The sequence below is a fragment of the Mauremys mutica genome, chromosome 4 (assembly GCF_020497125.1).
Source record: "Mauremys mutica isolate MM-2020 ecotype Southern chromosome 4, ASM2049712v1, whole genome shotgun sequence".
Taxonomy (NCBI): Eukaryota; Metazoa; Chordata; order Testudines; family Geoemydidae; genus Mauremys; species Mauremys mutica.
In genome coordinates, this window is record NC_059075.1 from 20036240 (window position 1) to 20057655 (window position 21416).

General features: G+C 49.2%; 1 protein-coding gene across 4 annotated transcripts in view; it reads right to left on the reverse strand.

The window, feature by feature from the left end:
• TDRD9 (tudor domain containing 9) overlaps positions 1 to 21416 on the reverse strand; it is a 148648-nt gene that overhangs the window by 76552 nt on the left and 50680 nt on the right. The window lies entirely within an intron of this gene.

The following is a 21416-nucleotide window of genomic DNA, read 5'->3' on the forward strand; positions in this document are numbered from 1 at the left end:
CTAACGGTGGTAGTAAAGCTGGAGCAGCACAGGGAGCAACGAGCATCAGCACAGGCTAGTTTAATCTAGTATGTATCCATGGGGGTCTAGGTGGGTTTGTATTCAGGCCAGCTAGCCCATGCCACTACTTACCACTGCCTGTGTTACCATGGCTACACTAGTTCAATGAGAGCTAGTGTGAGCATGTCTACACGAGCCAGGAATCACACCCCTAGTTCCAAATGTAGATGTAGCCTTAGATCATGAGGAGTCTGAGAAACACAGAAGTGAACTGACAGGGAGCACCTTCACTTGCCAAGTTTAAAAAGGAACTGCCTGGAACATTTAGAGGGTGGTGTTTATGCTCTGCATGGGCACTGGCTTATTTATTGCCCACTGCCATCTAAGGTAAAAAAATCTGCGAGAAGGAGTTCCACTGGCCTAGTACCAACAACCCAACACCCAGGAGCAAGTCCTGGCAGAGTCAACCTTTGGACTGTGATGTTCCCCTCTGGTGTTATCCAGACCAGTGAGCTGCTAGGTCACTCCAATCCTTGACTCTGGGAGCCAGCCTTTATCCTGCTCTGCTGTGAGAACCCCCACTCCTGGGCTGTAAGCTTCTCCTTGGATTGTACAACCGAATGACACTAGTCAATATCTCCGGTCCCAAATACAACCCTAGGAACCTCCCTCTTGCAATATCCAGTTATGTCCACTGGACACTGCAAGCTTATACAAGTTCGTCAATTTAACAAATAAATTGATATGCACCAGGCTTGTTATCCCAAGGGGAGTCTCTGACACGCTTCAAACCAAACACACTGCTTCAGGTAGAATAAAGATTTATTAACTACAAAGATAGATTTTAAGTGATTGTAAGTCAAAGCACAATAAGTCGGCTTTGGTCAAATGAAATAAAAGCAAAACGCATTCCAAGCTGATCTTAACACTTTCAATGCCCTTACAAAACTTAGATACTTCTCACCACAGGCTGGCTGGTTGCCCATCAGCCAGGCTCTCCCCTTTGATCAGCGCTTCAGTCGCTTGGTGATGATGTCTGTAGATGGAGGGGGAAAAGAGAAGAAGAGCCTGGCAAAAATCTCTCCCTTTTCTCATGTTATTTCTTCCCTCTTGGCTTTGCCTCCCCTCTTCAGAGTCAGCTGAGCATTACCTCATCACAGTCCCAAACTGACCAAAGAAAGGGGGATGACTCACTTGAAAATCCAACAGATCCTTAGTTGCTGCTTAGGCCAGTGTCCTTTGTTCTTGTGAGGCTGGGCTGAGTTTGTCACATACATGCCCTGATGAGGTGTGAACTCCCCCTCTGCTCTTGGGAGAGTTTTTGCCTGGGCTTGATTTAAGCCATGAGGACACATTTTCAGCCTCATAACTATATACATGAAATTACAACCTATAACATTACTATAACAACGATTACTATAACATTACCATAACAACAATGCTCAGCACATCATGAGCCTTCCAAAGACACCCAACATGACAAACTTTGCATTAGATACCACACAATCATATTATAAGGATGAACATGGGGGTGTGGGGTGTTCCCACAAAGTACAGAACGTCACAGTAGTGTTTATGCTCCACATGGGCACTGGCTTATTTATTGCCCACTGCCATTTAGGGTAAAAATATCTTTGCGAGAAGGCGGTGTTCCAGTGGCCTAGTATCAACGACCTGACACCCAGGAGCAAAAGACCTGGCAGAGTCAGCCTTTGGGGAGACTGTTACTGTACATAAGAATGGAACTGTATTCAGAGTCTTGAATATATTAATATTCCAAATGTTCCAGGAGCGCTGTAAGCCAACCTTCTAAAGTTTGTGTTTATGCTGATTCCTTTCTTCTCTTTCCCCATCACACCCTGCAGTTTATCAGTCTCCTGAAGCTGATATACAAGCACATATGAACAATAAAATAATGGTCCAGTTAAATACAGTAAGTAAACATCTAACAAATTTATAAAATACTTGAAGAACATGCCAACAGAATGGAAAAATACTGCCCTCAGGAAATTACATTAAATCATGCCTTATGCCTTCTTACAGTCATGAATGACTAGCATCACCTCTGTATAACCTCTCACAACTGGGAAGCACAAGCACATATTATGAAGTGACTTCCCTTTCCCTCACCTAACACTTTTCCTCCCTCCTCTAGAAGAAAAGTGAAGAAGAGGACGATGTATACATCAGATCCCAAGAGTATACGCCTATCCAAAGCATAAGAGCTAATATAAGCAGGGACAGGATAGAGGTACACAAAATACTGAACAATATGAAGATGGTCAACTGGGCCCGCCTATTTACCTTCCCATGATACAAGAACAAGGGAACATTTAATGAATTTGAAAAGATGTTTACATTGAATTTGATTAAAATAAATAGGTATATGTATATATAATTTAAAAAAATATATACACAAAACAACCTGTGGAACTCATTGACAAATTCAAAAAAAAGGATTAGACATTTATCCAGATAATAAGAACAGCCAGTTACATTAGAGATTTTTTTTTTAAAATGAAGGAATATAAAGCCTCATATTTCAGAGCATACGCGAACAAGTAACAGATGGGTTTTAGGAAACCAATGAGGACTGATTTAAATCAAGGTGATGTAAGACGTGATTTAAGTCATCCTATTTTTTTAAATTATTGATTTTAAATCAGGTTGAGGCTTTGTAAAATTAATTTGAAGATTAATGCTACTACAATTTTAGATTAAAACTTATAATGAATTAAATTATAAGTGCTGTGCTGATAAATGAAGTTACTCATGGAACTAATGTGAAGAAGTGCAGCATCAGGAGCTAAAGTTGTATTTATTAAAATCATAAATTGTGTCACTTCAAAAGATAATTGCTTTAATGTTATTTAGGCTTTCAATCCATTAAGAAAATTACTGCACATTTTATACACTCAGACCAAAATTTGAAAAAATAGGAGCCTTAGGCTCCTAATCCAAATTTTTAAAATCTACTGGCAACTTCTCTTTAGTATCTGGTACTTGCCACTGTCAGAAGTACGATAATGTAATAGATGGACTTCTGTTGTGGTATGGCAATACTAATGTTACCGTACATCATGTTGATGTCTCAAAACATACACTTCCATTTTTATTTGGCTATCAAAACTTCCAGTTCCCTTCTCCCCATAAGCCTTTCCTTTGCCCACCCTCTTAATAAACATTGCCGTCTATAACCTGAAGATAATTTCCAAGTCTGTATTTCTCACAAAGCTGTGCAATGAAGCCAGTTAACTACAACTTCACAATTCCTTTCCAATTTTTCTCCTGCTCATATAAAAATCAGGAGGTTTTGTGTGTGCTTTTGAGTAGCCCTAAGGTACAAATACAACTGCCTGTACCATCATGTTTGTTCCTCCCTACTAAGCAAAGAATGGCTGTAGCCAAGGGGAAATAAGAGCAGAATAGTAAGAAATAAACAAAGTCAGGAGAATTAAAGCTGAAAGGCCATGTGTGATAGGGGGAGTAATCAAAATGCTTTAAAAAAATTACCCATCTTAAGTAGCTGCCTCCCCACCCACCCCCCGTTCACAATCTTTGGATTGAAAAGTGTGGTAACTGACCTATAAGTTGCCACAATTTTGATAAATGCAACTTGATAGACAGACTTTTCTGCGAACTTCCCAGTTATCTTTTTGTTGCCACCTATCATCAAGAATCTTTCAAAGACCTGAGAGATTACATAATCTCTTCCATGCTGTCCATTTGAGCCAACATGTCACTGCTAAATATATGAATGCTGACAGGACATTGTTATAATACATTTCTTGCAGGCTTTTTCTGATGCATCAGAACTTTGATGGCTGCAGGAACTATTAGTTTCTTTGGTAGTCGTGTTCAAGAGAAAAACATTTGACTAATTTAGTCAATTAAATCTTTCTTTTAACCCTCTTACAAATTGTCTGGTCCTTTCCTTTTTCTATAGGCTTTATCCTTTGATATGGTAGAAACTGTAATGGAATCAGATACACTATAGTTTTATTAATTCATCAATTTTCTGCATTACGTGTCACTCGATGGGCATTATATGAATAGCTTCAATTAATCAAGTTTGGTTGATGGATTGTTTCCATATCCTAGTTATTTTTAGAATCGTTAAGGTCCAGTCCAGGGGTGGCCAAACTGGCTCACAAGCCGCATGTGACTCTTTTACAGTTAAAGTGTGGCTTGCAGAGCCCCCCACATGTCCCCTCCATTCTCCACCTACCAGACTTTGGGGGAGACTTGGGACGTCTGCCTTTCAGTAGGGTGGGAGGGAGGGGCTTCTGCGCAGTGGGGCTGGGGGTCTCAAGGCCTCAGCCCCGGGGGACACACCTGCCGGGGCTCAGGGCTTCAGCAGGAGTGGGGCTTCACGCCCGAGCCGTGACAGGTGCCTCTCCCAGGGAAGAAGCCCCGAACCCCAGCAGCTGCACCCCAGCTCTCGAACTTCTGTAGATTGCCATGTGTGGCTCAGAGGGTCAGTAAGTTTGGCCATCCCTGGTCTAGGCTATCACTGTACTGAGGTCCAGAAACAGGCTTTCCATTTTATCCCAAATAGCTTGTTAACCTATAATGTTTCCTAATCTCATCTCACACCATGCCACTATAAATTAATGCAATAGGGTTAAAACAGGACACTCAAGTGCAAGTTCCCTTACAAAATGTTTCAACAAAGCCTTGTATCACAATGCAGCACACAGAATAATCCCAATTTGTGTCCAATATCATCGCTTTGTGACGCTCAAAGATTCACAGGCAGACCTGGTACAGCCCAGAGGGTTTCACTAGGATTGTTATTGATCATGTCCTTTTAACAATCACTAGCAGTCAACAGTCATGGATGTCTGAGTTTGCAGAGGTCTGAACTTGACACCAACCATGGGCTTCTGCTGACAAAAGTGCGCCTTCCACTTTAATGACAGCCAGCTAATTAGGCCAATTCAATCAAAAGCTTTTATTAGAGCTGAGCTCTCAGACAGCTTTCCATTCTGAACGGCTTAAGGCTGCTGAAGCATTAGAGACTTGAGCCTCACTTCCTCTGTCATCTGATGAGGAACAGCATTACTGTAATTCAAGTAATCAGTGCTGACTGTTGCCAGCTCAGTGCCGGGGCCTCAGACCTTCAAATATCTATGGATCAGGGAGGACGGAGACACTCACTGCAGTTGGGTGTAAGAAAAACAGCGAGGCTACAATTCAAGTCTTTAAAGACACGTTTGTCAAGAACAAAAAGCAAAGACCAAATGGATTCGACTTTGGAATGTCATTAAGGCATTATGTAAGAAAAGATATGGAAACCTGGGCGTCGACTCAGGAAGCCAGTTTAGAACATGCTGCCTCCAGGCACAATCTCTGCAGCCCTTATTCAATGTTGAGATGTTTGCTAGCGGAGACAGCACACCAGCTTGTCCACTAAAGAATTGGGATGGCAGCATCAGCCAGAGTCCACAAGATCAGTTGCCCAGATGGGAAGATCATTTCAAAAAACTCTCCTCAATTGTCTGTCACCTGCAGTCCCTCTTCCATCTGAAATGGGGCAGGAAGTTCCAGCGGACACCTTCCTTCAACCAAGTGGATCTCAACTCCATAAGCTGAAGTCTGGGAAGGTAACAGGGATTTGTAACTTTATCCCTGAGCTGATGAACACAAGTGAGAATATTGTCGTATCATTGCTGCATAGGCTCTTCCAGGCCATCTGGGCCATAAATATAATCCCCAGCGACTGGAAGGAAATCGTTATTCTGCTTCTGTTTTAAAAGGGCGATAAACCCAAATGTAGGAAGTATAGAGGAATTACGCAGTTGTCAGTCCCAGAGAAGCTCTTGGCTTTTGTGTTAATGTCTCGAATCAAGGATGCACTTCATGGCAAAGACTGGGATATTCAGTGCAGCTTTAGATCTCATTTCACAGATATTTACCTTAAGGCAGCTTTTTGAGAAGATGGATTAATTAAATAAACCTTGCAAAGCACTTTATAGACTTCCATCAGGTCTTTGATTCAGTGCACTGAACAAGCTGCAGGGTCTGATGAGGCGACGCAGTGTCCCTGAGAAAAGATAGTATCATTAGCCTGGTCTACACTACGCGTTTAAACCGGTTTTAGGAGCGTAAAACCGATTTAACGCCACACCAGTCCACACTAAGAGGCCCTTTATATCGGTATAAAGGGCTCTTTAAACCGGTTTCTGTACTCCTCCCTAACGAGAGGAGTAGCGCTAATATCGGTATTAACATATCGGATTGGGGTTAGTGTGGCCGCAGATCGACGGTATTGGCCTCCGGGCGGTATCCCACAGTGCACCACTGACCGCTCTGGACAGCAATCTGAACTCAGATGCAGTGGCCAGGTAGACAGGAAAAGCCCCGCGAACTTTTGAATATTTCCTGTTTGCCCAGCGTGGAGCTCTGATCAGCACGGGTGATGCAGTTAAAAATGAAAATAAAGAAAGAGCTCCTGCATGGATGATGCGGACGTGATCGCTGTAAGGGCAGGCAAATCTGTTCTATCAGCGCTCCGTTACAGAAGACGAAATTCAAAATCATTTTTTAAATATCTCCAGACAGATGCCATAGCAGGGACTCAGCGCACTGCTGCGTGACAAGCGTAACAGAAAGCCAAAGAATCAAATGGACGCTCATGGACTGGAGGACTCAAGCTATCCCACAGTTCCTGCAGTCTCTGAAAAGCATTTGCATTCTTGGCTGAGCTCCAAATGCTTCTAGGGTCAAAAACAGTGTCTGCAGTGGGTCAGGGCATAGCTCGGCAATTTACGCACCCCCCCACCCACCCCCAGAAGTGAAAGGGAAAACAATCCTCTCTTGACTCTTTTACATGTCACCCTATCTTTACTGAATGCTGCAGATAGACGCGATGGTGCAGCACTCAACACCAACATCCTTGCTCCCCCCCCCGCTATGGCTGGCTGATGGTACAAAATGACTGGTATCTGTCCTCGTCATCAGCCTATTGGCATATGGGGCAGTGCAAAAGGACTGGTAACCATGCATACTAGCATCGGTGAGGTCAATCAAGGGTGCCTGGTCCTAATTTTTCCTGGTAGATGGTACAGTATGGCTGATATCCATCATCGTCATAGCAACAGGGGGCTGAGCTCCATCAGCCCCCACCCTTCATGTGTAAAGAAAAGATTCAAGTGCCCCTGAACTAGCAGAGGGATGCTGGGCTCCTCTCCTACACACTCTTTACTGTCCTGTCTGGACTATCATAGCAGCTGGAGGCTGCCTTCCACTCATATCTCACTAACAAGTCACTGTGTCTTATTCCTGCATTCTTTATTACTTCATCACACAAGTGGGGGGACAATGCTACGGTAGCCCAGGAAGGCTGGGGGAAGAATGGAATGAACAGGTGGGGTTGTTGCAGGAGCACCCCCTGTGAATAGCGTACAGCTCATAATTTCTACAGGATCTGACACAGAGCAGCTGTGCTCTCTGGTTCTCTGATACAGTGGTTCTCTAGTACACTTGCCCATATTCTAGGCAGGACTGATTCTATTTTTAGATACCAAAAAGGAGGGATTGACTCAGGGAATCATTCCCAATTTTGGCTTTTGCGCCCCTGGCTAAGAGCAGCCAGGGGCACTTATGACAGCAGCAAATGGAACAGTGCAAAAGGACTGGTAGCCATGATCATCTTATTACCAATTTATGGATTGGTAGATGGTACAGTATGGCTGATAACCATCTCTGCTGTTATGCAAAAGCAAAAGCATGCTGCTGTGTAGCGCTGCTGAATCGCCTCTGTCAGCGGCATCTAGTACACATACGGTGACAGTCACAAAAGGCAAAACAGGCTCCATGATTGCCATGCTATGGCATCTGCCAGGGCAATCCAGGGAAAAAAGCCGCGAAATGCTTGTCTGCCGTTGCTTTCCCAGAGGAAGGAGTGACTGATGACATTTACCCAGAACCACCCGCGACAATGATTATTGCCCCATCAGGCACTGGGATCTCAACCCGGAAATAAGGCTGCGGGAACTGTGGGATAGCTAGGGAATAGCTACCCACAGTGCAACGCTCCAGAAATCGACGCTAGCCTCGGACCGCGGACACACACCACCGAATTAATGTGCTTAGTGTGGCCGCGCGCACTCGATTTTATAAAATCTGTTTTACAAAACCGGTTTATGCAAATTCGGAATAGTCCCGTAGTGTAGACGTACCCATTGACAGAAGAAGTCTATAGTGGAACAAACAGCTGTGTTCAATTCAATAGCTGATCCATAGCATGGTTTCCTATTTCCATATGAGTTCAGGAAGGCTGTGTTCTGTCACCATCATTGTTCAATATCAGCACTGTAGCTGATGGGTAAGTTTGAGGATGCAGTTGTTGGTGGCGCTGAACTGACCACCATTCTGCTTTGATATCTTGCATATGCCAATAACATTGTCTTGTTGGCTTGGTTTGGTGAATCACGGATACTGATGGCTGATCTGGTCAGGCAAGAAGAACAGTGCAATGGTCTTTTTAGTAATCAAGATAAACTATGTCCCTAGCCATTACTATCAAGCAACCTTCAACTTCAGATTGTAATCAGCTTGGTATTAACCTCTCTGAACAGGAGACTGAGCAAGTGGCAACTGCCAAATACCTTTTAGGTGGCATAGACAAGGCTTAAGGACGCTCAAAAGGTGTGGACATTTAACAGCAGTGGATGCTGCTATGTTTCAGGCCCTTCAGTGGCCTCCAAGGAGATGTAGTGACATCTAGCTTGCTATGAAGCTGTGGAGCTACAAAATAAGAATTATACCAACTCTGGTACACCAGTGAAACACGGTAAGCGAAGAACAGCAAGTGGATGTTTTCGACTCAGTTTCTCTTTCTCTATATTAAGTGGCAGGACAAGATCAGTAATGGAGAATGTTCACAGCTGAACCCAACAACTGCATCCATCAGCACTGGTTCAGTTTCATAGGCTTTCTGGGAATGGACATTAGGAAGGTCAATACATTATAAAGTGTTTACCAAGGAATGCCACTACATGGCTGGTGATCATGTTGCCACCAAAAACTTCAGTGGCATAAGAAGATTACCAAAGATGGACATAAACTGAACAACCAGCCAGACCACCTTAAAGACCTTGCTACAGACTGATCTGGCTGGCACTTGATCTGCAAGGAGACTACATCCCTTTGGGATTTGCGATGATGACAATGATGTGTGCTAACACCATTACAAAGCAAATGAGATGTACCATGCCCTTTAGAAACTTAAAATCTAATTATGAATGATGCAACAAATTAGAAAAATTCACACTGGGCTGCTACTGAGATGTGTGGCACTTGGTGATTCTGCTTATCAGAAATGTTTAATAAATTTTTATGGTTAATTATCCTTCTCCCACATCAACACCCTTTCTGCTATAAGCTGGAGGATTCTTCAGTTTAAAGTGACAGAGGAAGAAAGAGACCTGATGTGTTGGTTGATCACAAGATGACTATGAGCCACCAATGTGAGGTGGCTGCAAAAAAGGCTAATGCAATTCTAGATATATTAAAAAAGGCATTTCCAGTAGAGATAGAGGAGTATTAATTCCCTGGTACCAGGCACTAATTAGACCTCATCCGGAATACTGTGTACAATTGTGGTCACCCATGTTCAAGAAAGATGAATTCAAACTAGAACAGAAGCACAGAAGATCTATTAGGATGACCAGAGGAATAGAGAGTCTATCTGATGTGAAGAGACTAAAATCTTGGCTTGTTTAGCCTAGCAAAACAAAGGCTAAGACGCAATAGGATTGCTCTCTCTAAATACATCAGGGATAAATACCGGGGAGGCGAGGGTGAAGAGTTATTTAAGCTCCAGGACAATGTTGGCACATGAACAAATGAGTATAAACTGGTCATGAGTAAGTTTAGGTTAGAAATTAGAATAAGGTTTCTAACCATCAGAGTAGTTCTGAAAGACTCCCAATAGGCATTGTGGGGACAAACAACTTAATCGATTTTTAACAGAGATTGACAATGAGCAGTATTGTATAATAAGATTGCTTCTGGTAGTGGGGGCAGGGTTCAGCAGCTCTGGGCGTCTCTTCCAGTTCATATCTTATGTTCCTAAAAGCTCATGCTTCAGAGTTTCAGCAAGTTACCTGCAGGGGTCAGGAAAGGAATTCCCCCCTTCCCCAATACATTCTGGGTTGGGGTTTCTTTATCTCCTTTCTCGGAAACACCAGAGATGGACACAGCTATAAGGGGGACACTGGATGTGGTGAGACAGAGTTGTGAGATGGTACAGAGCATTCTCTTTCTTGGTGTTTGTCTGGCTGCTTCTTGCTCAGATGCTCAGGGTCTGATCACCATGGTGGGGTCAGAAAGGCATTTTTCCCCCAGGTCAGATTAGCAACGACCTTGGGGGGGGGGGAGGGTCTCCATCTTCCGCTGCATGGGGCACAGTCACTTGCTAAGCTCATCTAGGTACATCTCAATCAATTTCCTATTACTGCAGGAGCCTGAGGGACTGGTGCACCACCTTCCCTTTTATTCTCTGCATGTAGCACATTATACTTTAATCTCCTGAGGGCTGTAATGCTGTGGTCTAATTTCAGTGTTTCGTTTAGAATGTGAGTGCTGGCTGGTATTGGTGGTCCCCTTCTGGCCTTAAACTCTGATATCACAACAACATAATAAAGCCTTCACCCTTTGCTTGACACAACCCAATGTGCATCACTTGAGCACTATTGAAACCCCTTTAAATAATCAGGAGGCAAAAAGTTTAGTAACTTCTATTCAGATTTTTTTCTCTTGCATGACAATCCCTTCTAAAAAAACAAACAAAAAAAATACCACGGATCTGCTTGGATAAGAGCTGTATGAGTAATTAACCTGTCATTTCCCTAGTTACATTATGGATTCTGTGCAAGACCATAAAGCAGAGGTCGGCAAACCTTCAGAAGTGGTGTGCCAAGTCTTCATTTATTCACTTTAATTTAAGGTTTTGCGTGCTGGTAATACATTTTAATGTTTTTTAGAAGGTCTCTCTCTATAGGTCTATATATTATACAACTAAACTATTGTTGTATTGAAAAATAAACAAGGTTTTCAAAATGTTTAAGAAGCTTCATTTAAAATTAAATTAAAATGTTCATCTTACGCTGCCGACCCGGTCAGCCTATTGCTGGTCTGGGGTTCTGTTCACCTAGGCTGGCAGTGGGCTGAGCGGGGCCTGTGGCTGGGACCCCGGCTGGCAAGGGTCTGGCAGCCAGAACCTCAGACCGGCAGTGGGCTGTGCGGGGCTGGTGGCCGGGACCCCAGACCGGCAGCTCAGCCCACTGTGCACTGAACACAGGGTTGGGGGTGAAGGGTCTGGCCAGGAGCTAGAATGAGGGAGGGGGCTCAGGGTTGGGGCAGGAGGTTTGGGTGTGGGGCACTTACCTGGGCAGCTCCTATTTGGTGTGAGGGGTGCAGGAGCTCCTGTTTGGTGCTCAGGGTGGGGGTGGGAGATGTAGGGGGGGCAAGAGTCAAGATGTGGGGGGTACATGGGGGGCTGGGTATGTGTGGGGGTGCCAGAGTCAGGGTTGGGGTCATGGGGGGGTGAAGGAGTCAGGCAGAGGGCTGGGTGCATATGAGGGGGGTACCGGGCTCAGGGCAGGGGCCTGGGGTGTGTGCGGGGCACATGGCTCAGGGCATGGGCCTGGGGGGTATGCGGGGCTACGGGGCTCAGGGCAGAGGGCTGGGTGTGTGTGAGGGGGGGGGGGTTAAGGGCAGAGGGCTGGAGGGGATATGCCCCTCTTCCACCACAGCCTTCCCCAAGGCCCTGCCGCCGCTTCTTCTCTGCCTCCGCCGGGCAGTCAGCACGCTGACTCTGCTCCTTCCCAACCCCCCTCCCTCACAAGGGCCTTCAGCTGATCAGACAGCAGGGAGGGACAGAGAGATGGAGAAGGGGCAGGAACCCAGCACACTACGGGAAGAAGCAGGGGAGCCAGCAGAAAAAACGGTTACCCACCTTTTGGTAACTGTTGTTCTTCGAGATGTGTTGTTCATGTCCATTCAAAGTAGGTGTGTGCGCGCGCCACGTGCACGCCAGCCAGAAGATTTTCCCCTAGCAGCGTCCGTAGGGTCAGCCCTGGCACCCCCTGGAGTGGCGCCACTACGGCGCCCTATAAAGGGGCCCACCGACCCTCCACCCCCTCAGTTCCTTCTTGCCGGCACTCCGACAGAGGGGCAGGAGGGTGGGTATTGGAATGGACATGAACAACACATCTCGAAGAACAACAGTTACCAAAAGGTGGGTAACCGTTTTTTCTTCTTCGAGTGGTTGTTCATGTCCATTCAAAGTAGGTGACTCACAAGCCTAACCTTAGGTGGCAGAGTCAGAGATCACTGCTGACTGAAGTACTGCACGACCGAAGGCTGCATCATCCCTAGCCTGGTGTGTGATGGCGTAGTGTGACGAGAACGTGTGGATGGAGGACCACGTGGCCACTCTACAAATCTCCTGAGTCAGGATCTGAGCCAGAAACGCCGCAGAGGAGGCCTGCGCCCTAGTGGAGTGGGCCGTGACCAGAGGGACAGGGGTCTTAGCTATGCGGTAGCATTCCCAGATGCAGGTCGCGATCCACGAAGAGATTCGCTGAGAGGAGAGTGGGAGCCCCTTCACCCTATCCGCCACTGCGATGAAGAGCTGAGTTGAGCTTCTGAACGGCTTGGTATGCTCGATGTAAAAAGCCAAGGCCCTGGAGACATCCAGGGAATGTAACCCCCGCTCCTCATTGGAAGAGTGTGGTTTCTGATAAAACACCGGGAGAAAAATATCTTAACCCATGTAGAACTGTGAGACGACTTTGGGTAGGAAAGCCGGGTGAGGTCTAAGTTGGACCTTGTCCTTATAGAAGACAGCGTACGGGGGCTCGGATGTTAACGCCCTGAGCTCCGACACCCTCCTGGCCGAGGTGATTGCCACCAGGAAGGCGGTCTTATACGACAAGTACAACAGGGAGCACGAAGGCAGAGGCTCAAAGGGAGGTCCCGAGAGGGCAGACAGGACCAGATTCAGGTCCCAAGCAGGGGCCGGCTGACGAACATGCGGAAATAGCCTGTCCATACCTTTGAAGAAACGCCCGACCAGCGGGTTCGCAAACACCGAGGTACCCCCCCTCTCCCGGATGGAAAGCTGAGATGGCCGCCAAGTGAACACGAATCGAGAAGAGGGAGAGGCCCAGTTGTCTGAGGTGGAGCAAATAGTCTAGGAAAATGGGGATTGTGACCCCCAGCGGATTGTGACCTCGCTGACCCGACCAAATGGAGAAGCGCTTCCATTTGGCCAGGTAGGTGGCCCTAGTTGACGGTTTCCTACTACCAAGCAGCACTTGTCTGACCTGCTGGGAGCACTGCATCTCCACCGGGTTCAGCCATGGAGCATCCATGCTGTGAGGTGAAGGGACTCCAGGTTCGGGTGGCGGAGGGAGCCCTGGTCCTGCGTGATCAGGTCCAGGAGCAGGGGCAGTGTCAGGGACGCCTGAACGGACATGTGCAGGAGTGACGTGTACTAGTGTTGGCGCGGCCACGCCGGAGCTTTCAGGATTACCTATGCGTGGTCCCTGCGAATCTTCAAAATCACCCTTTGTATCAGGGGGATCGGAGGAAAGGCGTAGAGCAGATCGACCCCCCAAGGCTGTAGGAAGGCGTCCGACAGAGACCCCTGACTGCGGCCCAGGAGGGAGCAGAACTGTCGGCACTTTCTGTTTTCCCTCGAGGCGAACAGGTCTAACTGGGGAACGCCCCAGTGCTGGAAAATTGAGCATGCCACGTCCCATCGGAGGGATCACTCGTGACCCCGGAACGAGCAGCTGAGGGTGTCCGCCAAACCGTTCTGCTCCCCCGGAAGGTAGAACGCCGTCGGGTGGGTAGCACTGTGGACGCAGAAATCCCACAGCGAGAGGGCTTCCCTGCACAGGGAGCGTGCACCCCCCTGTTTGTTGATATAAAAAGACTGCCGACGTGTTGTCCGAGAGGACTGAAACACATCTGCTGGCCAGGTGGGACCGGAAGGTCAAACAAGCCAGGCGAACCGCTCTCAGCTGTTGATATGCAACTCGAGGTCCTCCGGCGACCACAAGCCCTGTGTCCTGAGGTGTCCCAGGTGCGCTCCCCAACCCCGATCCGAGGCATCCGTTACCAGGGAGAGGGAGGGTTGAGGGGCAGCAAAGGGGACACCCATGCACACTTTCTGCGGGTCGAGCCACCACCGCAGCGACCTTAGCACCAAGTGGGGAATGGACACCACTGAGTCCCAAGGGGTCCCTGGCTGGGCGATAAACTGTCACTAACCAGGACTGTAGCGGGCGAAGCCGGAGTCTGGCATGGTTCACCACATAGGTGCACGCCACCATGTGACCCAACAGCCAGAGGCAGACTCGCGCCATGGTAATCGGGGAGTGGTGCAGTCCGAGGATGAGCCCAGGAAATCGCACAGAACCTGGATTCCGGCAGGTACTCTCTGGCGTGGGTGGAGTCAAGAACTGCTCCTATGAACTCTATTCATTGCGTCGGAGACAGGGTGGACTTGGCTTCGTTCAAGAGGAGGCCGAGATTGAGAAAGGTCCGCCTGATGAACGACACCTGGGTCTCCACCTGCTCCTTGGAGCGGCCCTTTATGAGCCAGTCGTCTAGGTAGGGGAATACCTGGATGCCTCGCCTGTGCAGGAAGGCCGCCACGACTGCCATGCACTTCGTGAAGACCCTTGGAGCAGCTGACAGGCCGAACGGGAGCACCATGAATTGCAGATGGGCATCAGCCACGACAAACCTGAGGTACCGACCGTGTCGGGGAATTATGGCAATGTGGAAATAAGCGTCCTTTAAGTCGAGGGCGGCATACCAATCTCCTGGATCCAGGGAGGGAATAATCGAGGACAGGGAGACCATGCTGAACTTGAGCTTTCGTACAAACTTGTTCAGCCGCCGCAAGTCTAGGATGGGTCTCAGGCCCCCTTTCGCCTTCGGTATTAGGAAATACCGGGAGTAGAAGCCTTTGCCCATGAGCTCCCGAGGGACTTCCTCCACCGCCCCTGCCTCCATGAGGGACTTCACTTCTTGACTTAGAAGTTGCTCGTGAGATGGGTCCCTGAAGAGGGACGGGGAGCGGGGCTGGTGGAGCGAGAGGGAGGAGAACTGGATAGAATATTCCCTCTCTACCGTGCGGAGCACCCAGCTGTCTGACGTGATTCGGGACCAGGCACGGTAGAAGGGGGACAGTCGTGACCCAAAGGTAGGGGTAGAAGGATCCAGAGTCTCGATAGGTAGGTTGCCCTCGACCGTACCATCAAATAGGGGGTCTAGGCCCCGATGGTGGTCTCGATTGACCAGACGCCTGGCCGGAGGGGTGGCATTGGTGACGCCTCCTGCCATTTCTGCCCCGCCTGCGCCCCAGCTCCTGGCAAGTCTGAGGCTGGTAGGGGCGTCTGCGGCCTAAACTGCCTGCGCAGGGTCGCAGGGGTCTGCAAGCCCAGCGAGCGAAGTGTGGCCCGCGAGTCCTTTAGGCTATGCAGACATTTGTCCATCTTTTCTGAAAACAACATCTGCCCCTCGAAGGGGAGGTCTTGAATTGTCTGCTGGACCTCATAGGGCAGGCCCGAGACCTGGAGTCAGGCTCCCCGCTGCATGACCAGGCCCGTGGCCAGGGTGCGCGAAGCTGAGTCCGCCACATCTAGGGCGGCCTGGAGAGAGGCTCAGGAGATCAGCTTCCCCCTCCTCCACCAGGGCCAAAAACTCTGGCCTCGAGTCCTGGGGAAGGAGCTCCGTAAACTTCGACATGGCTGAACACGTGTTATGACCATATCGGCTTACAATTGCCTGTTGGTTGGCAATGTGGCGTTGTAGGCCTGCCGTGGAGTACACTTTTCTGCCAAAGAGGTTGAGTCTTTTAGCGTCCCTGCTCTTTGGTGTTGACCCCTGAAATCCTTGACGCTCCCATTGGTTGGCCGCATCCACCACCAGGGAGTCCGGGGGGTGTACAAGTGTTTGTGCCCTTTAAAGGGGACGAAATAGCGCCGCTCCGTTCTCTTGGCAGTAGGGGCCAGTGAGGCTGGCATTTGCCATAAGGTGCGGGATGTATCTGCTATCGTCTTTATCAGCAGGAGAGCCACCCTGGATGGCCCTGAGGGAGCCAGGATGTCTACTACAGGGTCTGCGTCCACCTCAATTTCCTCAGCTTGGATTGCGAGGCTCTGAGCTGCTCGCCGGAGCAGTTGTTGGAGGATTCAAGTGTCCTCCAGGGCCGATGCCGCAGCCGTGACCGAGACCGCTTCGTCCGGGGAGGAAGACGAGGAAATTACATGGATCAGCCCTTCCTCCAGTGCGTGCGGTCCTTCAGGGTCCTACGGCACATGGTACTGTGGTTGCGGTGCCGGTTCCGATTCTAAATGCGGCACCGCGACGGGTACCGGGATCGCCAGTGATCGGCTTGGCGTATGGGGCGGTGCTTGCTGAGCACGAACTGTAGCCGCTGCTGGTGCTGCTGCCCAGCTAGGGGGTGCTGAACTTGGATATGGCACACCCCTGCCCGGCGATGATGGCGGTGGAGGAGGTGCGCCAGGGCCACTGACGCTGAGGAGACCAAGGCCGACCTTGATCGAGGACCAAACGCTTGGCCTACCGACTGGTGGTAGGCCCAGGGGGGGTCCAAAACGGCCACTGCGTGGGCGGCTGCCATTGCTGCTGCCACTGTGGGTAACGCTGGTGGCTCGCCCCCAAAATAGATCTCCTGCTCCGCGACTGGCTGGAGCAGTAGGAGTCTGCCTCTGAGTCTGAAGTCTCTGAGTACGAGGACCTGGGGGGAGCAGCACCTGGTGCCGTTGGAGAGCAGTGCTGAGGCGGCGGGGAGCCTCTTATATGGTCCGGTGCTGCCTTAGCGGCGCGGTGCGGGGAGGATGGCGACAGCATGGCTGGCTTGCCCCTCGATTGTACTGGGGGACGGGCCGCGGTAGGCAACTCCCTACGGTGCAGGGAGGCCAGCGCCAGGAGTCCCATCAAGTCTGAGGCCGCCTCGAACGCCTCCGGTGTCGAAGGGAGGCGCAAGTCTCCGCTGAGGTCCGGGGATCTAGGCCGGTCTGGACTTGACCACCCTCTCTGCGGTGCGGGAGTCGACAGAGCACCCGAGGGCTTGTAGCCCAGCCTGTCCACTTGCACCCGCGGACGGGATCGGCCTCATGTCCTGGTGGGGTGACCGTTCCCTCACCGGCTTTCTCTTCATAGCGGGCACCGGCGACGGTGAGCAGGGCCGCACTGAGGCCGACTTCCTATGACCCGACTCCATCCGGTGCCGGGTTTTAGACGACTTGGGCTGGGCCCTAAGTCCTGATGCCGGTGCCGGGGCGCTCCGCACCAAGGAAGACGTGCTGGGCACCGCCTCATCCAGTTCCGGGTCCGAGGGTGGCCGCAGGGCAGCCTCCATCAGGAGGACTCTAAGTCTTTGAGCTCTGTCTTGAGCCTGGTCTACACTACATGTTTAAACCGGTTTAAGGAGCCTAAAACCGATTTAACGCCACACCCGTCCACACTAAGAGGCCCTTTATATCGATATAAAGGGCTCTTTAAACCGGTTTCTGTACTCCTCCCTAACGAGAGGAGTAGCGCTAGTATCGGTATTACCATATCGGATTAGGGTTAGTGTGGCCGCAGATCGACGGTATTGGCCTCCGGGTGGTATCCCACAGTGCACCACTGACCGCTCTGGACAGCAATCTGAACTCGGATGCAGTGGCCAGGTAGACAGGAAAAGCCCCACGAACTTTTGAATATTTCCTGTTTGCCCAGCGTGGAGCTCCGATCAGCACGTGTGGCGAGGCAGTTAAAAATCAAAATAAAAAAAGAGCTCCAGCATGGACCATGCGGATGTGATTGCTGTAAGGGCAGGCAAATCTGTTCTATCAGCGCTCCATTACAGAAGACGAAATTCAAAATCATTTTTAAAAAATCTCCAGACAGACGCCATAGCAGGGACTCAGCTCACTGCTGCGTGACAAGCGTAACGGAAAGCCAAAGAATCAAAGGGACGCTCATGGCCTGGAGGACTCAAGCTATCCCACAGTTCTTGCAGTCTCCGAAAAGTATTTGCATTCTTGGCTGAGCTCCAAATGCTTCTAGGGTCAAACACAGTGTCCGCGGTGGGTCAGGGCATAGCTCGGCAATTTACGCACCCCCCCACCCACCCCCAGAAGTGAAAGGGAAAACAATCCTCTCTTGACTCTTTTACATGTCACCCTATCTTTACTGAATGCTGCAGATAGACACGATGCTGCAGCACTCAACACCAACATCCTTGCTCCCCCCCTGCCATGGGTGGCTGATGGTGCAATAAGACTGATATCCATCGTCATCATCAGCCTATTGGCACATGTGGCAGTGCAAAAGGACTGGTAACCATGCAGACTAGCATCAGTTAGGTCGATCAAGGGTGCCTGCCCCTAATTTTTCCTGGTAGATGGTGCAATATGGCTGGTAACCGTCTTCATCATAGCAACAGGGGGCTGAGCTCCATCAGCCCCCACCCTTCATGTGTAAAGAAAAGATTCAGTTGCCCCTGGACTAGCAGTGGGATGCTGGGCTCCTCTCCTACACACTGCTTAATGTCCTGTCTGGACTATCATAGCAGCTGGAGGCTGCCTTCCACTCATTTCTCACTAACAAGTCACTGTGTCATCACACAAGTGGGGGGACAATGCTATGGTAGCCCAGGAAGGCTGGGGGAAGAACAGAATGAACAGGTGGGGTTGTTGCAGGAGCACCCCCTGTGAATAGCATACAGCTCATAATTTCTGCAGGATCTGACACAGAGCAGCTGTGCTCTCTGGTTCTATGATACAGTGGTTCTCTAGTACACTTGCCCATATTCTAGGCAGGACTGATTCTATTTCTAGATACCAAAAAGGAGGGATTGACTCAGGGAGTCATTCCCAATTTTGGCTTTTGCGCCCCTGGCTGATCTCAGCCAGGGGCACTTATGACAGCAGCAAATGGTGCAGTGCAAAAGGACTGGTAGCCATGATCATCTTATTACCAATTTATGGTATGGTAGATGGTGCAATATGGCTGGTAACCATCTCTGCTATCATGCAAAAGCAAAAGCATGCTGCTGTGTAGCGCTGCTGAATCGCCTCTGTCAGCGGCATCTAGTACACATACGGTGACAGTCACAAAAGGCAAAACAGGCTCCATGATTGCCATGCTATGGCATCTGCCAGGGCAATCCAGGGAAAAAAGGCACGAAATGCTTGTCTGCCGTTGCTTTCCCAGCGGAAGGAGTGACTGATGACATTTACCCAGAACCACCCGTGACAATGATTTTTGCCCCATCAGGCACTGGGATCTCAACCCGGAAATTCCAAGGGGCAGGGAAGGCTGCGGGAACTATGGGATAGCTACGGAATAGCTACCCACAGTGCAATGCTCCAGAAATCGACGCTAGCCTTGGACCGTGGACGCACACCACCGATTTAATGTGTTTAGTGTGGCCGCGCACACTCGATTTTATACAATCTGTTTTGCTAAACCGGTTTATGTAAATTCGGAATAATCCCGTAGTGTAGACGTGAGGTTTGAGAGTTCTTGGGCGGAAGCCTCTGCAGATAGAGCACCGGTCCTTTTGGTGGCTCTCTCCGAGGCACCTCAAACAAGCAGAGTGTGGGTCAGTCTTGGGCATGAATTTCCCACAGTCCTTGCAGAGTTTAAACCCGGGGGACCCGGGCATGCCCCAGCGGGCAACGAAAACTTGGAGGGGGGACCCTCCAACTACCAAGAACTATATACAATGACCTAAGTAAACTAACTATAACATAACTATATACACGGACTATACACAAGGATAGGACACTGCTAACTTGCTAGGCGCAAGAGAAGTTCCAGCTAGCCGTCACCAGCGGTAAGAAGGAACTGAGGGGGTGGAGGGTCGGCGGGCCCCTTTATAGGGCGCCGCAGTGGCGCCATTCCAGGGAACGCCAGGGCCGACCTTACAGACACTGCTAGGGGAAAATCTTCCGGCTGGCGTGCACACCTAGTTTGAATGGACATGAACAACCACTCGAAGAACCAAGCTTCTGCCCCCTGCCCTCGCAGTGGGGGGGTGCGCGGTGGGAGCGGAGGGCGGAGAAGAGCGGGCCGGGATTCCGGCAGGCAGCAGCGTGCCATTAAAAATGGGCTAGTGTGCCGTCTGCAACCCACAGTTCTTGGGCTTGACTGCCAGATGTTCAGAAGAGTTGGAATTTTAACTTAAATTTCTTAGGAAGTTGCTAAGTACCCAACCTGGAGTCAAACATACAAGCAGTTTTAACTGAATACTCATTTATTAAGGCAAATTCACCTTCTGGGTGCTGTAGAGAAGGTGATGAACAGTCATTCTCTCCTCCAGAATTCCTTCAAGTTTAAAGTTGGGACTTAACGTGAACTCCCTGCAATGTATAGGAACATAGGAATTGCTGTGTTTCATCAGACCTGAGATTCATCTGGTCTTAGCAACTTCCTAAGAAACTTAAGTTAAAATTCCAACTCTTCTGAACATCAGGCAGTAAAGCCCAAGAACTGTGGGTTGCAGAAAACAACCAGACTTTGTAACAGGAGTAAAGCACAGTATAAAGTGATGCTCCAGAGATCACGGAACCAGGAGTGATGGGGCCACCCGCCAAACAAGCAGAAATTGTTTCTGAAAGCTTCTCTCAAAAATCTGGGATTAACTTGCTTTCAGAACCTGGCTGGTTGGTTGGGCTTTCTTGCTGCAGATGAATCAGTCAGCTTTTGTAGATCTCAAATGCTGACAAACTTACTAGAAAACATGAAAGTGAAGGCCCAAAGTCGCCGCAGTCCTGTAGTTTTCCTTGCCTAAAGAAATAGCAGGAAGGAATAGAGAGGATCCCTCTCAAATTGACACCCCTAACTACCTAAACGTTCTCTCTCCCACCCCACCAAACAAACAAATCAACCAACCAAAAAAGCCCAGTGTTTACCCTAAAAAAGAAGAGACACAATCTACAGAAACCCCACTAGGAATTGCACCATTGCTATTGATTTTAGGTGGAAGGAGTTTGGGTACTATGGTGATGGGAGCAGTATGAAACTCAGATAAATAGATGCAGGTGGGAGTGATGAGGGAAGCAGGAGATTGGGGGATGCAAGTTACCCAGTCTGGTTGTCACACCAGACTAGGCTGCGTGCAATAGCAGCATTTACTGGGACCGCAAATCCAAAAAGATCATCTAAGACTCCAGCACAATGATTCTGAGGCTATGAGATATGTGGGGCCATGTTCCTAAAAATGAAACGTGCCTTCATTATGATGCAAACCAGACTGGAAGGGTGGTGGTGAAGCTCAGACCACTGGTAACTACAGGGGCAGAGCATAACGTAAGACTGAGGGAGACCCTCTACAGAAAAAGTGCACTGCTGAACAAAAACCTTCACTGTTT